Genomic DNA, 21,284 nt, shown 5'->3' on the forward strand with positions numbered 1-21,284 from the left:
TAGAAGAAAATCTGGCCGCTTATGCCCTAAGTGCAGTAACTATTATAGTTACTGCAGTAATAATAAAGACGAAATTCATTCCCCCACAACTCTGTGTATATTTATAATGCTAACTATAATGTTATGGTTGTACTTTTCACCTGATGAGTGTGTAAGCCCTGCTTGCATAAAAAACAAATTTGTAGTGAATAAAGTACTATGAAGTAACCAAGTTTTTTATTTGTGGCACAATGCTAACTATGTATTTGAGCTGTAGCTTGGTGGTTAACATGTTTTTCCTCCAATTCAAAGGTCCATGGTTCAATCCTGAACTAGTGTCAGGGTTGTAACTCACAACTCTTTCAACTCCACTCCCTCAAATGAGACTTGGTTTATAAGCATGATAAACTATAATTATCTATCCTTTAATTGGCGAGTTTTTGCTTTTGCTCGCTGTTAAATGAGTATGAAATAATGAGTTTGCTAACTTTGCTTAGAAACAAAAGTCAGCAGTCCTAACGTTTACTGCAGTAAGTGTTACAGTAACATCAGTAGAATTACTCATTACTGCAGTAAGAACAACGTCAGACCATGAGCTGCATGACCTGTGTACATGGTATTACATTGTGTGTTTAAGAAAGAACCATATTGATTATCAATTGCAACATTCATTACAAACATCTGCTATGCGTGCATGTTTCAAGAAATATCAATTTTCATAATTTCTTCCAATAGAGTACACCATTAATATCGACTGCGGAAACACTAATAAAGAATAAAAAAGAATTAATACTAATCCCCAACAACATTAATTGTGACCCCAAAACAAGTGTGTCCTTAATCAAACAACTCCTTATCATTTAATATTATCTTATCTTGATAGATAACTTTTTAAACAATCATTAAAGTGTAAGCCTGAAGTATCTGACCCATATTATTGCACTTACAGTACAGTGGTTTTTACAAAACTCATAATCAAGTCGCAATTCCTAACGAAATTATGAAGTTACAAATGATAACATAACTGTAGCAAAATCATCAGTTAAATCGATCTAGTTGTTAGTACGAACGATTGGTACAACAATCCAATAACAAGTCGCAGCAACAACTTTGTTCGTTGTCAAATGTTAGGAGATAAATCCATAAACAAGCCCACTGGCTCTCCACAAATTGCATTAAAGCCAAATTATGTCCTCGGATAACTCCAATTTGTTTATGTTACTGGCTAAATTTCTTTGCCTTAATCAATTTATGTACTTGCAAGTTGCAGTGTTGAGAATTATTGATGGAACTCCAAAATATGACCTAATAACAGCCAGTATTGGTAGAATGAAATTGTATTCATCTTAGGAGAATGTCTCAAAGCAACATCTAAACACAAACGCCAAACTTGTACAAATATTACAGGTATAACAGAACTGGTATGATCCTGTTTTAATATAATCATACCTCCTGGTTTAGCCAAAATTTGGAGAGGAAACCCCTGGGACTATACTCATCAAATACATACAGAGAAGGGAAAGTGTGTATATAAAACAACTCAGTATATAACATGGGAAAATAAGGAATCATGTCAAAATATTCTACTGCAGTTACTGCAGTAACTACTTAGTTTGTTTCAATATAGTTAATTATGATGGTAGTTTATGTCTCTGCAATGTGTATGATTACCCAGAAGCTTTAATTTGCATAATGGCTACAAAATGTAGTTACTGCAGTTACTGCAGTAGAATCATTGTGATATGATTATTAGGTTTAGCCAAAAATAGGTGGTGCCAAAAAATCAATCAATAATTTGTGACAATATCAAAAGTGGTAGCTTGGTAGATGCTTGACTATCAAAACCATGGGTCCTGGGTTCAAGTTCTATCATATGATAACAAAACAAATCCACTCATAAATATATACGTGTAATAAGTTTATGTATATGTTTGTCCTATAAACTTGATTGCCACCTTTAAGAAGGAGAATGATTTCATTTATGGTTATCATTAATATTAGCACCATGCATTTTATGTATGTCAACCATCTTAGCAAGGATAATATGATGCAGTGTAATGAATATCAACATAACAATGTAAAGACTATATACATGTATTACGTTGACAACATGTTTTATGTTTTTAAATACATTGTCATTTTAATATCAGAAGATCCACTGAATATTAATTTCAGGTAAAATAATATGAGTGTAAAATCCAATAAAAGAAAGAAAATATGCTGTGAATTTGATACATTGGATAATTCAAGAATTTTGGGGGTTGTTTTCATATAAACAGTTACAAACTGAGAAGTGTCACAAAAATGTGGGGTTTCTTTTGTTGTGTCTCTTAACTTGTATTATATTGTAATTTTAAAATGAAGCCATGTTAAGCTCTGTCTACACAGTTATCAAACTAGTTGGACAAAAAAAGTGTGATGTGCCCAAATATGGTAGTGATACACCTAAATGTGTTTGACATGGGCACATCACATTTTTTTGTCACATAAAGTTTGATAGTGTAGACAGAGCTTAATTTTGTCATCATTTTAAAATGAAACCGTGTTAAACAATGTGAATTCTAAACTGACCAATCATGTTGTTGAATGTCTTTACCTAGTATGATTGAATAGAATGATATAGATGGGTTTTCATGACATTTGCGATATAAATTACAAAGGATGAGATGAAGAAGATAAACTAGATTGATCACATTCATGATATTCTGACAAATTTGATTAACATCTGTAATCTAGAAATATGGTTTCACCAAATTACACCTCAGGTTATGTTTCACCTTCAGTGTGTCCTACTTTAGAAAAAAAGGAAGAAACTTTACAATTCCCCTTTTTATAATTAGTGGCATTTTCTTTCAAGGGGTGGAGGCGGAAGAAGGGAGTTTGGAGGGTGATCATGAAGCATGTAATTTACTTCTGCTACAGCTTGATAAACTAATAATAGTACTTGACCAATACAAATAGGAAACAGTAGTGGATTCAGGAATTTTTTTTTGTTATAAATATTCTGTCTAAAAAAATAGTTCATAATTTGATATTCGCTGTCTAAAGGTGTATGTATGCCACTATCACCCTGACCCTGGGAAATCTGAGTAATAATTTGCCTTACATAGTAGACCTATTGCAATACTTATATACTGTACTTAATTTCCAACCCCCCCCCCCCCCCCCATCCCCATTGAACATCGATCATTCTGACAACAGGGGCCGACTGGACTTAATATGAAATGTTTTTACTTTCTTCATACAAACAGTACATTTCTATAATGGTTTAAGTTTGAACTTAAGAAAGACAAATGTACATGTTTCTATACTACATAGTAAAGTCTTAGAGATGTGTACAATTATCCTATCTCAGATCACCTGCTATAACGACTTTCACTTAAGCTTATCAACACAATGCCTTTCAAATCCTCTCAAGCGTAACGGTCAGTTGGACGATACGCGGCTCAAACCACCAAAACGAACGATTTTACTATGATTATTAAGTCTACTGTAAATGATTCAATATATTTAATAATGATAATAATAATTTATATACAGTCTTCTAGTGCATTGGATATCAACAATAATAAGCTTTAGTCACAATTTCACACACTTAAGATATAAATGCATTTCATACGGTTTGATTCAACGGTAAATCACAAATATTATAAGCTGAGTTGGTCAGCTTTGTCTGTAGGCTAACCATATAACTCAGTAACAACAATCTCATCTAAATAGCACATAAAAGGCAACAACATATTTAAAGAAGAAACAGAATACCAATGTAATCCAACAGATCAGCACTGTCAATAAATGCTGTATGCCGCTTAGTATGAAAATTGTTTTAACGGCGTTCAATTTATTCAATTGTAGCGATTATTTATTTGATTTTCATAAAGTTACCTCAGTTTATAGTTTAGTATTAAATAAATAATAAATATAAATATATTAAATTATTTAAAAGATTGTTAAGTGTGTTTAAGCTATGTTGTTATCAAAGTAATCATTTCATTTCATTTTACTTATATTTTGGAAATGGACGTCCATAGCCTAAACTCTCTTTGCCCAGGTGTATAAATGGCTACAATTAGAAAAAAGTTTTTTTTTATGTAAACAAGACTAAATTTAACTCTGTAACGGATGAATACATAACTTTTTGAAAAATAAAATTTATTAGTCAATAGCAGAAATATTCTTGTCAAAGATTGCAAGATATGAAGAGCTGATCGAGCTTTATAAAGTTAAAATAGCTTTATTAATTGCACTTGTCCGTAGCATTTAGAGCCTCACCGTTGATCTTATGACATCGTTCGTGTTACCAATTCTTGCCAGTTGACATTATCACATGACCTTCTTCAATTCATTATATTGACATAGTAATATAAAAACATGTTAAAGCATTTATGATCCTCGCATTAAAGACCTTATAGAAAAAATTGTTTTTCTATTTGTCATGGTAAAAAAAAGTTAAACCTCGAGTTAAATGTCATGAAATTTAAATTAGTCTGTAAACACAAATATTTTGTTTATAAATAATAATTGTTATGTAATTATCCAATATGGTCATTTTTGTTGAGAAAAACTATTATAACAAAAATTATAAAGAAATCATAAAAATTTTGTAAATTATGAAAAAAAACATCATCAGTAGTACCCATCAGAATTTAACTAATAATAAGTAGGATAACAAATAAACAATTTTTTTTAAAGTCTAAAAATTAATTTTTCACAAACAATACCACAGAATATCTAAAGCAGAAATAAAAGATCTCAAACAGCACAAATTGGTTATGCAGTAGAGAAGATAAAGTAACAAATTTGGGGTAATATCTCAACAGACCATCTAAACATTAACAATTATTTAACTCACATAAGCCTCAGGTCCGCACTTAAACCCAAAATACACCCCTATTAAAGATATTGTTGTCCAATGGTACAGTCCTTTTAATTGAAGATGCACCATACCAACAATGTTTACCATATTTAGGTCAGGAAGTCGTCTTTATAATATTTCCTTTATGATAATCCTATATAACCTTCTCCAACAAGATCGATTAAAGAGGAGCACATTTAAACATATGTAGGCACCAGTTGTGTGTTTATACTATACAACACTTAAGATTATTAGGTGTTAATTTATACTGTACAGTAGGTGTTCGTTAATTGTTTGGCGTTAAATCACTTTTAATTTGGAGGTTCCTCATCATATAATCTGCATAAATTTTGAATGATCATTATTATTCTACTTTTCGCTGTTTTTTTTTGTTCCTCTTGATTCCCCATCAATTTTTCAATTTGACCGTGTTTCCTAAATTTTAAATGTGAATTTCTTAATATCTAACAAAATTGTCATTTCTTTTCGTACTTCAATTATGTATAGGACATAGAAAACCTGCTTATTAAGAATGAACTATAAATAAATAATAATAATAATAATCTTAGTCAATAACGATCAGAATTTCATAATATCTAACAATTTTGGCATTTCTTTTTTTTACTTCAATTATGTATAGCACATTGAGTACCTGTGCACATTGAGTACCTGTGCACATTGAGTACCTGTGCACATTGAGTACCTGTGCACATTGAGTACCTGTGCACATTGAGTACCTGTGCACATTGAGTACCTGTGCACATTGAGTACCTGTGCACATTGAGTACCTGTGCACATTGAGTACCTGTGCACATTGAGTACCTGTGCACATTGAGTACCTGTGCACATTGAGTACCTGTGCACATTGAGTACCTGTGCACATTGAGTACCTGTGCACATTGAGTACCTGTGCACATTGAGTACCTGTGCACATTGAGTACCTGTGCACATTGAGTACCTGTGCACATTGAGTACCTGTGCACATTGAGTACCTGTGCACATTGAGTACCTGTGCACATTGAGTACCTGTGCACATTGAGTACCTGTGCACATTGAGTACCTGCTATTTTAGAATGAACTATATATAATCAAATAATAATAGTAATCTTTATTGTCAACAACAACAACAACAAAATAATTGACAAATAAACATAATTCAATGACTCAAAGCATCAAATAATAAACCAATGGAGGACAAGAAAAGTAAATAAAGCAATGAATCTGTCCGCGTTGTATCCTGGCATTAATTTCAGGTTTTATTAGTATTCACTAGGCCTACGGTATTTATGATAACAAACTAGCATGACTTAATGTCTGTAGGTAATTTGTCACCATTCAAATCAGAAGTCGTATATTATATAACTTGTCATTTGGACAAAAAGATCTAAACTCATTCTGTGTATTTGTATTGAAACGCCTCCCTAATGGTCTGAAGTTTTAATTGTTTATTTGGATTAATTTGCTAAAAAGTTATTTATAGGCCTACTGTATACGACCAAGTAGAGTCCCAGAGTTGGTGAAAATTAATAAGTGGGATTATACTTGGATTGCATTAATACAGTCTTGTGTCTGAATTTAGCCTAAATTAGGGGGGTGGGATTATATTTAAGTATGGGATTATGGTGGTGCATACTGTATACTGTAAATAAAATCCAGGTTGTCTCTAAATTTATAATTAAGATTTTTAGTTTAAATTTTTTAAAGATTTAACTGTAGGCATGCAAGTAATTGGTCTTTTAAGTCCGTTCCCTATAGATTTACACATTTACTTTAATACTACTTTTCCAGATGGTCTAAGCATACTGCACTGCACTTTAATAAGTATAGCAACAGGGTATAGTAGAAGGATACAGGGATGATGTATGAGCTTAAACAACCCAGAATTCTGCCACAAAAACAAACTTCAATGTTTTATTGGAATTCCTATCTTTGAAAAATCTTGCCTTATTAGGAAAGGTCTTAGTACTATGGAGTGAAATAGGCAATCAAATTAAAATGCACAATTAAAATCCTTTGAATCTATAATATGATGTGGTCATGGTTGAGGGAGGGGGGTCATTCATAGTGGGTGAGTGTCTATAATAATCATCAATAACTGAGGGATGTGAGAATTGATTCCAGATCTTCAAATTCAATATTGAATAATTTATATTTTACATACAGTAGGACTGTAGGCCTATATTTTACTTTTACTGTTTTAATTTTTTTAATCTATTTTTGTTTGGTAACAATTTTTGATTGAATAAAAAAAAAATCTGAACCTCTTGGGAGACCAGTACTTTGAAAGAGCTATTTATAAAGGAAGATATTGTATTGTATAGGAACTGCATTCACTGACTTCTCACAATATGTTATCTCCTAAAAGCTTCTTATTTTTGTTTTCAATAAAAGGCAGTTGACCTTGTGTCAAAGTAAGTCTTGTAACACTGTTTGTTTGAAATAGTGTTTGTACATACGTATGCATAATTAATGAATTTTCTTATACCTCTGGTGTGTCTTACAAAAATCAATAACAATTAATTAAATGTATTAGTACACATGCTTTCACAGGCACATTCATTGCAGGACGTGTATTGATTATCTTGTGAAAAACCAATTACAAAGATTAAGAACATAGTTCAACAAATGTTTATTTACGATGATGAATGAATAGTGGTAGTATGTTTTAACACTACAGCCAACCCCTATTCAGGGGACGTCACCCGGCTAGCTATCTTTTTAGATGTGTTTATATCACTCCACGGTAAGACAACAAAATGTGTTCTTCCACGAGGAGGCCGTGTGAAAGAAATCAAACTACAGTATCAAAGCTATCAAAATGACAAAACAAACATGAACAAGTTATACATTGAAAAGAGAGAAAATAAAGTATGTTAATAGGTTTATGGTAAATTAAAACAAAAATGCTAAAAATTAAAAAACTCACCACAAAATAAAGGCTTAAATAATTAAGAAGATGCCTATATTGAGTCCTGAGCCTTTAAAAAGGATGCTATTACTACTTAAATGTGAAAGTCAACCAACTCTTATTCCAATTAAAACATAGATTAATTAATTAGATTAGTCTTTTGTATTTTATGCATTATTTGCATACCGTACAACTGTATAAAAATGAATGTACTTGTATAGGTTATATGTATTTATATACATGTGTTGTAATTTGTATTATATATTAGGTTATTGTAATTTTATATTTTATGACCGCAAGACCCTTCGTAGCTAAAACAAAGGTATCTGGGATAGCATCCAAAATGTCTATGCTTGGACAATAGAAGGCACCAAAATATAGTGTGTTGCTAAAACAAAAATGTATGTTTTGTCCAATAAATATACTATTAGGATATTGAATAGTTGAATATAAAAAGTGTTTGCTTGTTTCGTGCTTTGAATATTTCTTAGAGTATTTTTAATGACAAGAAAATGTCATTTTGTTCTTCAGATAGTCATAAGTGATCCACAAAATATAACATAATGTTTGTTTTATAAATCTCATAATCTCATGTTAACTTGCTTTTCAATGTTCCAATAAATGGCAACGTTTTATCATGCAGTTTGCTTTAGATAGACCTATAACTCACATTCTAAAACAACAGCCGATGGTAGTTTAATATGTTTGTTTTGAAAATCTGTGAACATTTCCAGCATTTGAAAACACAAGTGTTTGGGCGTCATACTGTACAACTTTGTTTTTGTTTGTTTATCTGTCAAGATTTAAAATATGTTATGATTAATTTTTGTTGATTTTTTTAAAGTCCTAAAGTAGCAAATTTTAAAGAGTTTTTATGCACGTTTTTAACCTTTTATATTTTTTAAACACCTGATATGTTTTTTTCTGTATAAATATGTTTTTACATTTTTTTTTAATTGATTAAAAGTAGTTTTACAATATAGACATATACAACAGTTGATCTACAGTAGTAGTTTGTTTGGTAAAAATATCAATATCAAAACTTTTGATGAAAAAAAAGTGGTAGGTTTTGGCCTTTCCAAGTGATTCTGAAGAATTTCCACTTGAACAAAAAAGTATAAAGATGAATATCTTGTTTTTATAGAATTTGCTTACTGTATGTTAAAATGTCTTCAAGTCGTTTATATAATGATTATTCATTATTTTTAAAGCAATAAAACTAAAAATACTGGGCTGGCCGTAGCCCCCAGTATGGTTTGTAAGGTTTCAACCTTACCACTTTTTCACAAAATGGCTTGAACTGATATTGTTCCCTTTTCTTTTGAAAACCGCACCACTTTATTTCTTATGGCTACATCACTGAAATATTGTGAAATAAATAATCAGGGAATAATTTCACAAAGATGAAACTATAAGAGAGACAAATGTTGCCTGAGCCAAGACGCGACTCTTTTATGATGCAAATTATAAACCCATGAAATAGCAACCTGGTTTCAATACATTCTGCCTACTATATCATAACACATATTACTTACTTACCATAAGGTTGCTGCCCATTTACTGGATATTTCAGCTACAGTAGATACAAAATAAATAAAAGGAAATTGATAAGAACCTTCATCAATATGACACAAATGACATCATCACCTCTGTAATAATGACTTGACATTTGAAATCATTCACTACACTGAAGGCGGCCTAGGGTATCAACCTCTAGATCCAAGACATTTCTTTTCAACATCGAAAAATATTGACTTGTTATACAGAAAGAAATCAATATTAAAGGCAATTTCAACGCTTCTCGTGGAGTAAGAAAAACAAATCAATAAATATAATCCATCAAGTGGTGCTTTAGAATGAATAAAATCTACAATATATATGAAGATATCACCTGCCTGGTGTAACACCTAATCAACTATAAGTTAACATATATCTACTCACCTACACTGCTATAAACAGTTATCATTTTTTGTTTCAATTTCAATACACATCAATGTATTAGGCAGAACAAAACAAATCACTATACTCAAACAAGGTTCTAAAAAGATGATAATGATGATGATTATGAAAATAACAGTTTTTCCCAAATTATAGTAATTCCTAATCAACGTTTGGTCACTTCTTATAATAATACAAGAAATGTCACATTACTACCCTGTCATTACAAAAAAAAATTCATAATGAAGCTAGTTATCAGCACAATTGTGTTTTGACCTGACCAGGTACCCATTTATACACTTGAGTGTAAAAAGGCAGACATAATATGGTCACAAAGTTTGATAGTGTAGACAAAGCTTTAGTGCGGAACAAGATACAATATGGAGCATATTGAGGAACAAGTTGGATAATAGATTAACAGGAAAAAACTTAAGCTTTAAATGTTAAAAAGAGGATCTTGAAAATATCCTCACAATCAATTGCACAGTTTACACAGCCTTTTGTGCATAACTGAACAGTGCATTACGATATATTAGCCATATGGACAATTTTATATTGAGCTGTTTTGGAAAATAGATAGTTTACTATTTACTAACAGGAATCAATATAGAAAATCAATTATCGTAAACCTTTATGAAAGTTAAACAGAACATAAAAAACTCTAACTGAACCTGACTAAGTGAGATATAAATAAATATTTTAATGATTTTTATGTAAATTAACAGACATTTGACATTTACAGCAAAGCTTCTTTTTAATTGAAATAATACCGGATCCATAGGATGTTGTCATAGTTACAATGTAGTTAATTTAGGGGCTGCTCCAAAAGGTTGGGGAAAGTGTGCTAGAACATGAGGTAAAGTGGTCAGACCTCCCCTTCCCTTCTAAAATGGCCTCTATCTACTCAAAGATGTATTGTCCTCCAAAAACATGAAAAATGAAGATTAAGAAAATCAGGCATTAAATAGGACATTTTGCAGTTTTATAAAAGTTATTCAGTCTGTAAAATAATAAAAAAAATATTTGTTCACTTATAAAATGACAAAAGAATCGTTTAATTTTAACCAAAAACATTGTCTGAAAGACAATTCAAGTGTTTTTTGCTTTAAATTACATTGTTTTTAGGTAAGTACATTTTTTTTTATCCAGTTTTTGGTCAAAGTGAATAACTATTGTATGACATTAAAAACAAAATTGAAAAAAAAAAAAACATTTTCAGGGAGACAATATTTAACACTATTAAGCTTTGTCTTCATACTCTACAATGTTTCTTTTAATGCCTATTAAGGTAACAACAAGATGGAATATTTAAGTTAATTGATATAGATGAAGAAGAAAATAAAAAGCTACTAAAACCATTAACTTATCAAATTTAATGAACATTAAATTCACGAATGTGTCAAGAGTTTAATTTAAAAGGGGTGAAAGTTTGATTTAATTGCTAAACTAAGTCTGCAAAAACAATTTTATTTTCCTTTAATCACCATCATCTCCATATTTTGACTATTTCATCTGATCTACAGTAATTTAAACAGGCATGTTTCAAACTGTTTGTACTGCAGTAATGATAGGTTACTGCAGTATAAATACACTGTCAATGGTAAGCTCTTCGGAGCATTTGTTAAAAAACAATAAAATATCACTTTTGAACTAATATAATATTTAATGCTCTTTAAAAAATGCAGTTAGGGGAAAAAAATTGGAAAATAAAAAGTGCAACAACTTTTGAAATGCAACATTACAATAAGGTGAGAAGGGTTTTTACATAACAATACATTAATGGATTGTGTAATTCTACTGTAACCATGGGAAAACAGAATCGCATTTACTTCACCTGATGATGTATGTTTTCATTTTATTTTTATTAAAAATCCTGAAATATGTATCACAATCTAATTTATTGAAATAAAAAGAATTTAGTTTTACTTGTTTTCGAGGAACTATATTACAACAATCTTACTGAGTGTAAGTTTGGTACTACCAAACTAAATGTGATGTGCCCATATATAGACATGATGATGTCATATCACTACCATATTTGGGCATATCGCTACCATATTTGTGCACATCACACTTTTTTTTTGTTTTTTTTAGTGTAGACAGAGCTTTATTCAATGCAAGGCGGTAGATGCAACAAAAATAATTGACCAACCACAAGTGAGGGATTATCCTACTGCGATTGGTCCTAAGTTTGTTGTGTCCGAGTGGGAACCAAGCTTTAGAGCTATACAACTTACACTTACTGTAATTTAATATAAAAACATAAACTGTAATTAAAATAATACTAATTACAATCGAAGGCATCTGTTAAACATTTTGAAAATTTTCATTTAATTTTATATGATCAATCACATTGAAAAAAGGTATTATTTACATTGAATTGAATATGTCAATCTACGTAACTAAGCAATATTTCCAATGAGGTCAACTGAGGTCATACTTCTGATACATCCAAATTATCAGCTGCCAATTGATTGTGTCATGAAAAAAATTAATCATTTGAATGCAAAAAAAATGACACTTATTAAAATTAGTCGTGCACAATATTAGAAGGTAAGAAGGCTTACAACAAAATATATGAAAGCGTTAATTAAAATATACATTAGGTTTGCTCATCATCAGTTCCAAATAGATAATCCTATAACTAATTCAGAGTGAGGGAACATGTTCTGTTTTCAATCATTCAAGTTTCTTGAAACTTTGCCTTCAACTAGTTGGATCACATTAATGTATGGAACGCAATTGCTGCGAAAAACATACATAGTTACCAAAAAAATATCACAAACACTTGAATGTATATTATTGGACTAAGGCAATCTAACGGGACACTGAGCTCGCTCTGCCTAAGAACTCGCAACAGTCCTTTGATCTTATGTCTGGCTGCGACAAATACCAACAGTACTGTACAATGCACATTATTCCCCGCTGCGTGCTGTATCTTTTAAGGGGTGTGGAACTGATCATATCGCAGCCACAGATAAACCCTTTGATCTCCAGAGCTGTAGTTGACAGAAGAATTGAAATAAGAATATAAAACTTTACTGTAGTGATGGTTAGAATTGTCTTTCATTCTTTAATCAAGAATTCTTTCTAAAATCTGAGCTCATTTACATCGTCACAAAACAATCATTTATTTTCATCCATCAGACTATAAATGTACTGGTAATGTTACCGCCAAATTGACATTTATTACCATTACATGATTAAAAAGGTTAATGTTTATGTGAATCAAAAGTCATCTGTTGCGAAACATAATAGTTATTTACTGGTAAGACGCCAATATGCCAAATGAAATCAATCATCTTTAAATCAAAGTTTAAGTTTTCAAATTTTTTTCTTTTTATTCATAACTCATCACGACACTTAGAAAAAAATCTGAAGGAAAAAAATTATTCAAAATTAACGATACAGACAAATGATGAGGACAACCAAATGTCATTTCTTTTACCTGAAGGACAAATGAATATTTAATATCTACATGCAAGGCCTCTTAAAACCTTTTTTTTCCCGTTTTTTTTTCAGATTAAGATAATATACTGAGTATTATTGTTGCAAATAGATATTGAAAATCATATTTTTTATGGGGAAACACAATAAGACATGTTGACAAAATAAAACATTGCATGTGAGATAACAAGATTATTTTGACATTTAATAAGTTTTCCTTCCAAAATATATTTCCTCAATTTAATATGAATTTACGAGTCTGCAAAAAATTGAAGCAACAGAAAAAGCAACAATCAACGTCCGATAATTTATAAATTCAATAGAGTAGATTTAAATTGAAAATGGTTTTGATAGAAAACAATTTAGACTTGAAACATTCATTAGGAATTTTTTTACGGTAAAAATCAATAAATCTTCGTTTCAAACTTAATGAACATCTAGTTACATTAATGCATTTTCCCATTTAATTGGAATAACAATAAAGAAGAAAAATAACAAAACACAGAAGATGTGCTCTTCTTGAATTATAAGAGTTAATGCGTTAATAACATTTCATCTGGTTTTACAAAGGTATAACAAAGATTTCTTTTTGTAACAACCAAAAAAAAGTATTAGCGAACTTAAGTAGTTAAGGTAAGGTAAGTCAGGTAAGTAGTTAAGAAACTTGTCAGGTTTCGAAACGTTCTGTAAGTTCGCTTATAATTGTTTGGTTTTTACAAAAAGAAATTTTTGTTATAGAGTTAATGTGGTTAAGCTTGGTTCCTAGGTTCCTTGGTTCAAATCCTAAGTCAGGTTTTTTTTTTCAGGAAATGTTTTTTTTTCACCCACAATTCAGCATTTTGTGTATTCTGTATATGTGTTTGTTATGTGAGAGTTATAGCTTGGTGGTATAATGCTTGATTACCAGAAATCTGTGTTCAAATCCTGTCAGATGTCAGGAGTTTTTCTCTTGAAAACAAAAATATTTCCATTTGCAAAGACAATAAAACTATAATTGGTTATGTAGAGAATTCTGTGTCATGTGTTTTGTTTCTGATATAAATACATGAATACAGTATAGAGGAGTTGTAGCTTGGTGGTATGATACATGGTTAACAGGAATCTGGGTTAAAATCCTGTCGGATGTCAGGATTTTTTCTCTTTATAAAAAAAAGACTTTGTTTAGAGAATTGCATGTTCATGAAAAAAAAAACGTCACATGGAATTATTTTGTTTAAGATGATGATAAGTAACAACAAATTTGAATTCATAGAACCTTAATTAAGGACGATGTATTTTATAATCAGCGTTTTCTAGGATTTGGCAAATTTGACTAATATCCAACAAGCTTAAGTCAGTTGATTAATATTTTTTTACTCCAAAAATAAGATGGAATATGGATATATTGATTTATTAGGACATAAAGATTATTGTTATTATGACTTGATCTATAACTAAGTCTAGCTTGAGTCTTAATTGCTTACTTAAGTATAATTATGACAAAAGGCAGCATTAGGCATGCCTTAGACGCATCATCACAGTTCATTATATCTACATATCGTCTATGGCTTTGACAACATTATGATACTGTAATACAAAAGCTGATTCAGGGACCTGCAGAATTTTGGCTGCACAATCAAGGTAACAATATCTGGAAATGACAGATGTTTTCCTAGCATTTTCAGAAGGCTGGTGCAGATCATTATGAGGAAGGGGGGAAGGCTATGGTTGTTTTTTTTCCTCAAATTTCCCTGTGTTAGTAGTACTAGTAGTAGGCCTAATACACAGGCAATTATTATATGAGATGTATGCACTACATCTCATGAGATGTATGCACTACATCTCATGAGATGTATGCACTACATCTCATGAGATGTATGCACTACATCTCATGAGATGTATGCACTACATCTCATGAGATGTATGCACTACATCTCATGAGATGTATGCACTACATCTCATGAGATGTATGCACTACATCTCATGAGATGTATGCACTACATCTCATGAGATGTATGCACTACATCTCATGAGATGTATTGTATGTGTTATGCGCAATTTGAACTTAAAATGAAACATAATAAATGCGAAGATAACATGTGTATAATACACAACATCAATGGCATACACAATTAAATAATATTATCACTTAATATTATCAACTTAAAATAAATCAAAATAAATGTAAAAATAACAAAAATTAATGTAGTAATACACAACATTGTCTACCGCCACCAACGTTTAGACTTGCTATCAAAACATAGCCATACAGTAGGCTAGAGCATCTTTGGCTAGAGTAGTATTAGCTGCCCGCCGGGAACACCACCTTTGTGGTCCTTTGTCGGGTCTTCGACGGTATGCTAACAATAACAATATTTTCACTACTAAAATAAGGAAATGCGATATTATCTTTAATTTTGAATCATTCTTAGAAATTACTATGAAAATATGGGTGTGCATGATTTCACAATCTGTCGAAAAACCTTGCGCAATTTGCAGATTACTTGCGCAATTTAATACGTTGCTTGCGCAATTTGAAACAGATGTTTCAATTCAAATTGCGCAAGGAATTCTTTGCGCAATTTTAAATTGCACAAATCGTTCAAATCGCGCATAACATATGCACTACATCTCATGTATTGTATGCACTACATCTCATGTATTGTATGCACTACATCTCATGTATTGATTGGACATACATAATTGATTAAATTAACCTAAAAGGCCTACCAGTTAAGTACCACCATTGTTAACCTACTCAAATAAATAAAAATGAACTTAAATCTACTGCTGTGGTAAATCTGCTGTTTGTACAAAAAAGAACGTTTTATAAATTAATAATTAACCTGTGAGCTAAGCCTGGGCCTTGTTTACAAGGCAGAACATATACTGTACTGTGGAGTACTGTAATGTATTTGTAATGTATCTGTCTGTAGTAGTAGTATTTAGTCAGAGGATCAGAAAAGGTTGAACACAAAAATGCATGTTACTCATAAACTTAAGACTCATAGTTACAACGAATCTCAAGGTCATTGTCAGTTTTACTTAATGCTTATTATTATTATTATTATTATATCAAAATTTATAAAGCGTCAATTCAAAGACCGAGGTACAAAATCAAAGGCGCTGGGCATGTATTGTTAGTGGTCGAAAAAATGAGTTTTGAGCAATTTTTTAAATAAGGCAACAGAAGACTGAGCAGTGTTTAATTTGTGGGGGGAGTGAATTCCAGACGTATTAAATTTATTTATCCATATCTTGGCTAAAACTACGTACTCATAATAAGAAAAGTATTGCTATTTTACTTACTTTTTTTTATCTCATCTCGTGCGCATACAAGATTAAAGAAAGTGTTGTCTGGATAATATTTGGCGCGTGTGGCTGTTCAACTTTCACAAAGGGAAGGCTAGCTAGCAGCATTCAATGTGTAGTCCTTCTATCCTTGAGTTTGTACGTGTACAGCATCCGACGTTAATGGTATACCATAAATCAGCTTACTTATGACTGTAAGAGATCCACTACTAGAGAACGACGTGGTTTGAGAAGTAAACCAAAATAATTTTAATTCATAATTATTCTGAAACCTGTGTCTCTTGCACTGTCTCACTTCAAATGGACGAGCCGACCCGACAGACCTTTTGATTGTTTACACCCACTCGGGAGATTCGATTATACAATAGGGTAGTTTACATACATTTTAGTATGAATTATGAGGTGTAAATAATATATTTCTTGCATTCACCTACCTGATATTGTTTAATTTTATATTATGTAGAAATGTGTAACTTTTAATCAATTAAATTACGGTAAATTAAGTGAGGTCCGTTCGTCGTGATTTAACCCCAGTTAATGGTGAGTGTTAATAGACGAATCCAAACTTGTAAAATTTAAACAAACTTTTAGCTGCCGAATCTCTGTTAATTATTAATTATTTTGATGGTCATTATAAAAAAAAACAATTAAAAAGACTTTGGCGAGGGGTATTTGACAGCCAAAATTAAATTTTGAACTTTAAATCTGTAACTAAACAAGGAATAAAAAACGTAATATTATTATCGAAAGTTCCCAGTTAAATACGACAAAATAACATGATGATATTATGATCGTATCTATATGAATGGCGGCCGGATTCATGAGCAGATTGAATGGGGATATAGACATATATATACTGTAGTCATATGTTGTTTTACTACCGATATTTGATAGGATAGATAGGCCTAATACCAAATATTATTTACTTTCTACAATAAGTACAAACTTACGTAATTGTAAGAAGTACTGTTATATAATTCCCTGATTGTTAAGGCAGTTTAGACTGCTGATTGTATTCTCAAATCAATAGCGTTGGATTCATATTTCCTCACTGATCATCTTCACTATTGAAATACGGAAATTATACCGTTTAAAATAAAGTACATTCTATTAAGGAGGTTATTTAAAGTCTAATACCGCACTTTACGACAATACGACGTATGCAGCTTTAATGTGTATTGGGTAATATTAAGTAATTATGTTATAATAAATGGGCATTTTTTAATTTAGTAAAAATAGCCAAAAAATTCATAGAATGGCGTTATAGAGAAAGTAAGTAATCTGTGAGCTTTAATTCAAATCTGTTTAACCTTCTGATTTGTACACAGACAATAGGCAAAAATATAATAAAAATAACATATTTTTAATTGAGTAATTGATAATAATGTATCATTATGTAACATGTATTTCATTTTTAACTTATCAATTTTAAGAGATCTTAAATTGCGACAAAAAACAGAGACGCTTTAAAACACGAATCATCCATTAATTTCACTATCGAACACGCGGGTCAAATGCTTATGGTAACCATGGCAATACTGAATCATGTCGTGAACACATTATTGCAATGTCATTAACTAAATTCACAGCGTTGGCATGGAAACATATAAAAATCGAAACTACGTAGAATTCTGGAAATTCTGTTATAAATCTATTTAGACTTATACAAAGTATTTTAATGGCAATACAATGGAATGTTACGTCACTGTTTTTAAGAAGAGTAGTGTCATCATTTCGGGCGGCGATTAATATGACAGCAGTTCATGGAACCAAACATCTTTAGTGTCATTGCCTACTAATCACAGAGACCGGGTCCAAATCATGACACTGACTCACGACGACACGAAACAGACAACAGAACGATGTTTGTTTTCCTTTAATTTATTTTGTTGCAATGCAATGTTTTGGCTAAATTTGCCTAAATTTAAAATTGATTTCTAAAGTAAGACACATTTAGCCAAAACATTGCATTAAAATGACATTTATATGATGTAATACAATAGAAATGGTGGCAGGAATCCCAAAACCGATTAAATTATTTCTCTTTAAACAGCAATACACAGGGCCTAGCGATGATGATAAAAATAACAACAATGATTAAATACGTAGCAGCAGCAGCCGTACGATGTCCTAGCATGACGAACACACACATTGATTCATTTCAACACGTTTGTAAAATATTGTACATTAATTATCGCAAGATATATATTGCATAATTTATAATAAATACCGTATAAAATATCGTCGTGTGCATGTGAATATATTGTAAGCTACTTTGTTCCCACGCAACGTAGACTCAACGCAAATGTTGACCAATCACGTCACGACGCGACAGTTCGGATTATCCATCGCTTTTGATTGGTCAATTACTTGCGGCGCGCTTATGTACGTCCTTGTGCTGCTGCGTCCAAGTGGGAGCAGTCGTGTGCATGTGAATGCAGCTTAAGCCATAATTGTTTTGGCGGCAATGCGGATCAGAGCTGGTGCTTGCAGATAATTAATCAATAATACGTAATACAATGGTAATTCGTCATATATAGACAGAGTAATTGAGTCGGCTTGTCCGACAGGTCATCTTTAAATGGACGACCATGCCAAATTTTATTCCGGAGAGGATATTAATGAAGTTTCAGCTCTTAAAAGGAAGTTTTCAATCAGTTATTCTGTGATTCCAAAAAAAACATATTGTATCACGTGACTAGTAAAGACAATCATTGGCGCCTTCGTCTAAGGGTATACTTTTTCAATCAATTTTTTACAGAAAGCAGTACTAACTTCATTCGCATGAATGATTACAAATATATCATTTAGCACATTCACAGAATATCACCATCGTTATCATCATAATGTATTTTATGACAGGTTAACATAATCGGAAGGCAGTATATCTAATCTGTTATTGAATGCAGTCTATTTTATTTTGTGTAGTTTATGCCGTCGTTCGATGCCGTTCATCGTTGTTTTAGCTTCATATATATTTTTCTAATTCTCATCATCCTCATGTCATTGTCAAATTGAAGGCCAGCTTCGTAGTTTCGTCTCCGTCGTCGTATTTTCGTCGTTTTGTCATCATCTTCAATCTCATCGCCTGCGTCGTGTTTCCCTTGTCCTTGCTCGGTATTCAAACATTACTCCTCATCACCTCCCCACCAACCACCACAACCACCACCACCACCATCACAACAACCACAACCACCACCATAACCATCACAACCACCACCATGACAACCATAATCACCACTACCACCAACCATCACCACAACAACCACCACCACCATAACCATCACAACCACCACCATCACAACCATAATCACCACTACCGCAACCATCACCACAACATCACCACCATTTACCATCACAAGCACCACTACCACAACCATCAAAACAGTCCATCTGTATACACGTGACCGTCGATTGTTGTCATTCTCTCCCAGCACATCGTCGTATTTTGCCCGCTGTTTTTATCTTTCTATCCCCATTCATTTATCGCCTCGTTCTACATTGTTATGATCATCACCATTACCAACCATTACAATAATTGTAGTCACTGATCATGTGGATATTAACCCCCAGGATCAGCTGCACAGCGCGTCGACAATACGTCATCAAATGCACCTCAACACCATTAAGTCAATTAATTCTTGGAATTCTTATTTCAAAAGTAATTGAAGATGGGTTTCTCTTGTATTGCGTGTGACGCGACATCCGCAAACAAAGAGTACGCGCTAAGTGTCATTGTGACGCGTAAAGTATCAATGACATTTAACTCATTATTGTCACTTAACTGCCGCTTGAATTGTTCCCCTGTAGGTGGTGAGATGTTTCAGTTTGATCGTTATATGCTCATTAGTGTATGTTGAAAACAAAATGTATATAAATCCTATTAATGTGCCGAAATCTGGAAATTAAAACATAAGCCTATCGTGTTCGCAAATTGTGTCTTCTGCTTGTAAAGACACGACGCATCATTATACCAGTATTTTCAAGTTCGATAAAAAGGAATATATTTTGAATTAAATTTTGGTCGGTAGTGGCCTACGGACGGAGGTTTTATAAAGCGTGGTTCCCACTAGAACGAAACGCAACGCAACGTAACGCAGCGACGTATCGACGCAAAGTGCTGTATTGCGTAATCACAAGTGGGAACCGACGACGCAACAGTGCTGCAAAAATCGTAGGTTTGATTTCACGCAGGCGGGGGAAAACACCATTATTGTAAGGGAATTTTCTTACGTTGCGTAGATTGCGTTACGTTGCGTCGCTAGTGGGAACCACGCTTTAAGCTTGGTTCCCGACGTAACGCAAAAACGTAATTTTGCAACTTGGTTTCCACTAGGACGTAACGCAAAGACGTAAGCGCGCAACTTGGTTCCCACTCGGGGCGTAACGCACCCGTGACGTAAGCGCAATGCAGGCGAGTCGAACAATGAGAAAGCAAAATCCGAATCGGATAATCCATTGCTTGTATGATTGGTCAAATACGTTGCGTTACGTCCTTACGTTGCGTTTCTAGTAGGAAACAAGCATTACGCTACGTCATATCTGCGAAGATGACATAGTAGGAAGTATTTCTTGGATGACCTTTTTTCACACATTTTTCTCATTTTTATTCGTAACGAAAATGTATCCAATCAGAATACTTTCATTTTAGAAATATTATTTATTAAAGCGTGGTTCCCACTAGCGACGCAACACAAGGACGTAACGCAACGCAATCGAATTATTCGCTTGTTAACTTCGCTTGTCATTGGTTAAAACGCTTGCGTTGCGTTTACGTCCTTGCGTTACGTTCTAGTGGGAAACAAAACGAACACGATAAGTGTAAAGATAATTTTAGTTTTGCCGCTGATTACTTTGAGGGCGCTC

At 32.4% G+C, this 21,284-nt stretch overlaps 1 protein-coding gene across 2 annotated transcripts in view; it reads right to left on the bottom strand.

Moving 5' to 3' along the window:
- Positions 1-16,699, bottom strand: part of LOC140040234 (potassium voltage-gated channel subfamily KQT member 1-like) — a 95,726-nt gene extending 79,027 nt beyond the window's left edge. For both annotated transcript variants that reach the window (XM_072086011.1, XM_072086002.1), the window contains exon 1: positions 16,416-16,699. The gene's annotated coding sequence lies outside the window, so the exon portion shown is untranslated. The remainder of the gene's footprint in view (positions 1-16,415) is intronic.
- Between the last annotated feature and the right edge of the window lie 4,585 nt (positions 16,700-21,284).

Source organism: Antedon mediterranea, chromosome 1 (assembly GCF_964355755.1).
Source record: "Antedon mediterranea chromosome 1, ecAntMedi1.1, whole genome shotgun sequence".
In the NCBI taxonomy this organism is placed as follows: domain Eukaryota; kingdom Metazoa; phylum Echinodermata; class Crinoidea; order Comatulida; family Antedonidae; genus Antedon; species Antedon mediterranea.